This window comes from Tenrec ecaudatus, chromosome 12 (assembly GCF_050624435.1).
Source record: "Tenrec ecaudatus isolate mTenEca1 chromosome 12, mTenEca1.hap1, whole genome shotgun sequence".
Lineage (NCBI taxonomy): Eukaryota > Metazoa > Chordata > Mammalia > Afrosoricida > Tenrecidae > Tenrec > Tenrec ecaudatus.
This window is the reverse complement of record NC_134541.1, coordinates 117840231-117846669: the sequence shown is the minus strand read 5'-3', so window position 1 is coordinate 117846669 and position 6439 is coordinate 117840231. Positions and strand designations below refer to the sequence as shown.

At 47.4% G+C, this 6439-nt stretch overlaps 1 non-coding gene across 1 annotated transcript; it reads left to right on the top strand.

The window, feature by feature from the left end:
• Positions 1-6116: 6116 nt before the first annotated feature.
• TRNAL-UAG (transfer RNA leucine (anticodon UAG)) lies at positions 6117-6198 on the top strand. The gene has a single exon. It is a non-coding gene; the product is annotated as a tRNA-Leu (tRNA).
• The last annotated feature ends 241 nt before the right edge of the window (positions 6199-6439 follow it).

The following is a 6439-nucleotide window of genomic DNA, read 5'->3' as shown; positions in this document are numbered from 1 at the left end:
TGAAGATCAAGGTTTGCAGCCTTCACTACGGCGGATTACAACTCAGGGTAAGGAAGACCTGAATCCTCACAACTGGCCTAATAAGTAACATCATGATAAGCAGAGAAGATAGACGTTGTCAAGGATTTCATCTTGCTTAGATCCACAATCAAGGCTCACGGATGCAGCAGCTGAAAGATCAATCGCTACATTGGGTACATTGCATTGGGTAAATCTGCTGCACAAGCCTCTTTAAAGTGTGGAAAAGCAAAGATGTTACTGGGAGGACTAAGGTGCACTGGACGCAAGCTGGTGATATTTTCAATGACCTCAAATGCATGTGAAAGTTGGACAAGGAATAAGGAAGACTGAAGAACAATCGGTGCATTTGAATTATGCTGCTGGAGAAGAATATTGAAAGTACAATGGGCGGCCAAAAGAACAAATATATATATATATATATATATATATATATATATATATATATATATATATATATATATATATATATATCTTGGAAGAAGTACAGACAGAATGTTCCTTATAGGTAAGGAGGGCAATGGGCAATACTTGATCTCACATACACTGGACATGTTGTCAGGAGAGACCAATCTCTGGAGGAGGAGGACATCGTGCTTAGCAAAGTAGAGGGGCACTGAGAAAGAAGGCCCTCAACCAGATGCATTGACCCAGTAGCTGCCACAGGAGGTCCATGACAAGGACAATGATGAGGTGAGCGGTGGACCAGGCCATGTTTTGATCTGCTCAGAATGGACTCCCTAAAATACCCAACACAACAACAACAGCATGACTTAGATAAGTAACTTTTCCAATCATAAAAAGACAACTCCTCAAATAAAAAAATGAGCAAAGGATCTGAATAGACAATAGACCCACGACAAGATGTTCAACGTCATTAGTCATTGCCGAGATGCAAATCGAAACCACAATGAGGTAGCATTTCTTTCTTGCTTTTTTCTGTTCTGGACCATGGTTGCATTGTAAGCATGGATGTTTCAAAGGTTGAGATAGCATTTCATCCCACTTTGAGGAGGCTCCAAGAAATAGATAAGAACAAGTGTTGACAAGGATGTGAAGAAACTGGAACCTTCCCACGTGTCTAGAAGGGATGCAAACAGAAATCCATTTGACAGTTCCTCAAAATGTTAATCCTGGGATTACGATGGATACCAAAGAGAAATGAAAATACCGGGCCATCCAAAGATAGGTACACAAATGTTTATCATCACATTATTTATTTCAAACTCACCACCCTCAAGTCAATTCTCACTCATCTAGACCTGATGGACAGAGCAGAACTGCCCTTTGGGCTTCTGAGGCTGTAAATCTTGACCAGAGCAGGAAGCCTCATCTCGCTCCTGAGAGTTCGAGCTGCTGACGTGGTTAGCTTCACATTGTGTACTCGCTCCACTGTGCCACCAGGGCTCCGAGCAAACTGAGAGTAGCAAAAAAGAACAAAAGGAAGAATGGCGTTCTCATATAAGATACAACATGGATGAACCTTGAAAACATGCTAAGTGAAAAAAAACCAGACACGAAGGGGTATGTCTCATCAGTATAGATGATAGCTTTCAAATGACAGAATTCAGGATAGACAACCCCCTCAGAAACAGTTACGGGAGTAATGACTTCAGGAGAGTAGAGGAAGGGGAGGGAAGAGGGGAAGCGGGAACTGACAGTCATGATGGCAAAATAGCCACTTGGAGAGGGATGAATACCAGGACTGTAGGCGAAGGGCTAGAAGGGTTGGTATAAGAGATATATGCATAACAATAAATAATATATTAAGGGTTCTCAAGGGAAGTGGGGCGGGGGAGGAAGGGAGAGAAGAGGTGCTGATATCAAGGGGCTCCAGAAGAAAGATAATGTTTTAAAATTGTTGATGGCAATATTTGTACATATCTGCTTAATAGAATGGATGTATGGACTGCTATAATATATGTAAGAGCTTCCAATAGAATGATTTATTCATATAAAAACATGCAACAAAAGGTATGCTTTTATTTATATGAAATGTAATAGGCAAAGCTAAAGAGACAGAAATTCGATGCGTGTTTGCTGAGGGCAGAGAAAGCAGCTCTGGTGACAGAGTGGGCACACAATGGGCTGCTAACGGCAAGGCCAGCAGTTTGAAGGCCCAGCCTCCTGTGGGAGAAAGGAGTATTTCTACTCCGGTCTCCTTGGAAACCCACAGGGCCAGTTCTATCTCCTCCATCCTATAGCATTGCTGTGAGTCAGGATCTACTCAATGGCAGGGAGTTGGTTTGGAGGGTTGGGAGACCGAGGCTAGGTTAATGTAGGGCGACTGCTAATGGGTCTAGGTTTCTGTCCGGGGTGTGATGAAAGTGTGTGTGAATTGATTGTGAGGATGACTGTACAACTCCATGAATGTACCCCAAATTATTGAATCCCACCCTTGAATAGCTTGCGTGGCAAGTGAGTGATATAGCGATAAAGCTGTTTTTCAAAAATTAACTTATGGGAGGATATTCCTCACATCGGAAGTTTTCCTGACTCACCTGAGACCACAGCTGGGTGGGGATGGGTTGGCACTGCCACGTTCTGATGCTTCCAAGGTTTCTCCCAAAGGAGCCTCTCAGTTGTTCTGCTTTCCCAGCTACAATGATTAGCCCTCTCTTTCTCTTACACACACACACACACACACACACACACACACACACCACTACCACCACCACCACCACCACCACCACCACTACCACCACCACCACCACCCCCCTCCCAAGAGAAAATAATCATGGTAAGAAATAGCACAGGCCCAGTTCACTTGTATGGGCCTTTATTGGGCAGCCTAGATTAGGTCAGGCTGCAAACTGACCACTGCCACCATAGCGCCACACAGCAAATGTTTGTTGACTCCTCACTCATGGGCTGTTGGCTACAGTCCTCTGTTCAGGGACCCATCACCGACTCTGCTTCAAGCCCACCCGATGTCCAGCAAAAGATATGACAGGGAGCAGCACTCTGGTCCTTAAATGCTTCCACCCAATCATGGCTGTCTGGCTGTTACCAATTTCATCAAGTCAATTCTAGCCCCTAACGACCCTACGGGACAGGGTAGAACTGCCCCTGTGGGTTTCTCAGAGGGGTAAAAAGTCTCATCTTTCTGCTGACCTTGCAGTCATCAGCCCCATGCAGAGGATGACAACCCCTTAGTCTCCCTACCCCCACCCCCACCCCCCAAAAAAGAACCAGGGCTGTGGAATATTCCAAAGAAAGACTTCAAATGGCTAAGAAAGCCTGGGTATAACCCTCCTAAAGGCTGGAGTTTGGTTGGTGGCTGGAGAACCACACTAGCTACTCTGCCACAAGAAGGAATGCTCTCAAAATATGATCTGCTTGGGTTCTCCGTCCACGGTTGGCACAGGGTGTATGTATTTAAGCAGCAGCATGATAGCCTTGCTCACCCTCCATCTTTCACAAGGTCCTGGACCCACAGGCATGAGAAATGGGGCTCATCACAAATGGCCCCCTTGCAGCTGCAGAAAGCTGAGTCCTCAGGGTCCTTGGGTGGTGAATGTGCTTGGTCAGCCATAAAAGTTGGAGGTTCAAGTCTATCCAGAGACACTCTGGGGGAAAAAAAAAGTCCTGCAGATCCACTCTGGAAAAGCAGCCATTGACATTTCCCCAGGAGGACAGATCTACCCTGACACACATGTGGTCCTCGGGTCAGAATCCACCCCAGGGCACCCTTTTCTTGTTGTTTCTTTCTTTCCCCTCGAAGCACAATGGTTAAGCGTTGGGCTGTGATCCTCAAAGCCCTCAGTTGGAAATCACAAGCTGCTTCATGGGAGAAAGCTGGGCCTTTCTACTCCAGGAAAGAGTTAACAGTCTCAGACGCGCACAGGGGCAGTTCTCTGTTCCATAGGGTGGCGATGAGTGGAAATTCACTTGGTGGCATTGAATTTTCGAGTAAGATCCTTTTGTGTTTCTCCGCTGCCTTGTGCAAAGCAAACCCTGAGGTTAGATGGGTGTGGTCCTCTGGCTTCGTTTGCCTGGATGGATCATCTCTCCTGTGAGGTTTGCTTCTAAAGGAGGGAACTGAGGAGGGGGAGAATTTCCCTCTTAACACGCATGCTATTTTACATATTGCCTAGGGTTTTGGGTGCTTCCCCCCCCTAATAAACAATGACATGCAGTATATCACATTTTTCTTGTAATGAAAGATAACGTCACTGATTAGAAAGTGAATAGAATGCAGCTAGGTGGAGAAATGAAAGGTGAATATATCTGTTCTCCCCCCACCCAAATATACCACATGACGTTTTTCTAATTGGTCTTTTTCCTTATTTGCTTGATCAAGAAAACATATTCCTTTTGCAAGATCATTTTAAATGCCGCCAGCAGAAGAAAACCAACTTCAGCAGAGCCTCCCCACCCTTGCCAGACTGTGGCCAGCTTTGCATAGGAGTGGCCCTGGCAGCTCCCCTGTGCAGTCATAAATTATCCAGGAGCCGACTCAGCTGGCCTGGGGAATGCAGCAGGAGACGTTCCCAGGGAGCAGAGGAAGGAGCCATGGCCTTGTTTGCACCGGGATTATAGGTTCTGCTGGAGCAGGAAGATAGAGAAAATCGCTACAAACAGTTCTTTCCCCAAGACCTGCTGTTACCAGATAGGCTTACTCAAACGAAGCCAGAGCACAGACTGTAACCTTTATAGGCCAGGATAGAATTTTCCAAGGCGCTTTTCTGTGCAGAAGCAGACTGACTGCCAGGTTGCCTGGTTCCAACCACCGACTTTTGTAGGTTAGCTGGAGTGTGATTAACATAACTCCCCAGGGCTCCTGTTAAGCTTCTGATTCCCAAAGCCAAGTTCCCAGTCAGGAGTCACTTCTGACTCACAGCGACTCTCTCCGGGCAGAGTGGGAGTGTCCCATTCGGTTTCAGAGGCTGTGGCCTCCAGCCTCCTCTTTCTTCCGCACAGCGGCTGCTGGGTCTAAACCGCGGAGCTTGAGGTTAGCAGAGACCAACCGGTAATTTAGGTGCCTGAAAATGTCGACCAGAGGGCCGTTAGCGGAAACCCACAGGAGCAGTTCCACCCTGTCCTACAGGATCGCTGTGCGTGAGGGCTCTGTTGGTTCTTTGTTTGAAGCATTAAATTACGAGCAAGAGACGAGAGAGAGAGAGAGAGAGAGAGAGAGAGAGAGAGAGAGAGAGAGAGAGAGAGAGAGAGAGAGAGAGAGAGAGAGAGAGAGAGAGAGAGAGAGAGAGAGAGAGAGAAGAGATATGGTTGAGAGAGACGATGGTTAGCCAATGGTCCAATCACTGGAGAAGGTGCTGAGAAACAGAGGGGTTGTCGTTAGTGGCGACGCAGAGCTGAGCTGCACCTTATTGCTGCCAAGGATCGCCAGGTCTCCTCTTCAGCGGTGCCTCTAGGGTGGCTTCAAACCGCCGAACTTCGCCTTTTAGTTGAAAACGTTTGAAGAAAGTGCACGGCGCTATGCTCTGCACATCTCTGCATTTTCCCTAAAGGGTGCATGTTTCTAAAGAGCACGGAAGTGATCCACGTAGAGAGCACCCTGCGACGGCCGGGGATGCGGGTCATGCACCAGTGATTCCGCCTTTCTGAGCGTCCAGTTCCCCGCGGTTCAGCGGAGATAACAGGATCAGGGAGCCACGCAGGCAAAGGACCCGAGTAAAAGCATTCAACGATTGTCTTCCGCAGACTTACGCCGTTGAGGCAGAGGTCAGGCTGTGGAGCCACTCAGGGCTACGGAAGCGACTTGGTGCGGGCACGTGGGTCGGCCTGCGGAAGGCGAGCTCTGCTGGACGCAAAGGGAGCTTCTCTGCCCAGGACGCCCCCGCCCTGTCTCGCCGGAGCAGCGGCAGGATGGCACTGCCCCCAGGTGGCCACAGTTGGTATTACGCCCATGAAAAGTCAAAGCCCAAACCACATGCATTCTTTACATTGATGGGCTCCCCTTTTCCTTGTTTTCATCTTGCATTTCCATGTCAGATATTGCTACCAGGCCTATTTGGTGGTAGGTGCACGAGGCGCCGGGACAAAATGGGTTATGCGCACATTTATGAAGGCGAGACTAACCAAGCACCCACGTCATCACACTAATATAGACAGAGAGAAGAGCACCCCAAGCGGGAGGTAGCGTGGCCGAGTGGTCTAAGGCGCTGGATTTAGGCTCCAGTCATTTCGATGGCGTGGGTTCGAATCCCACCGCTGCCATTATGCTTTATGCTCCTACTTTTCTTCGTATTTAGATATTTTAACTTTTACGCATCCTTCCATTCATTTCTTCCCCTCTTTTTAGAGAATGTGTATGTGTGTACTATATATACACACATATATATAGTGCACACATACCCCTATAGTTCTTACCCCTGATTTTGAACCTTTAAGCATCTTTCACCTACTGAAACGTCTGGTATACTTAGCCAAACATCCAACAGGCTGACTAGATCTTTAG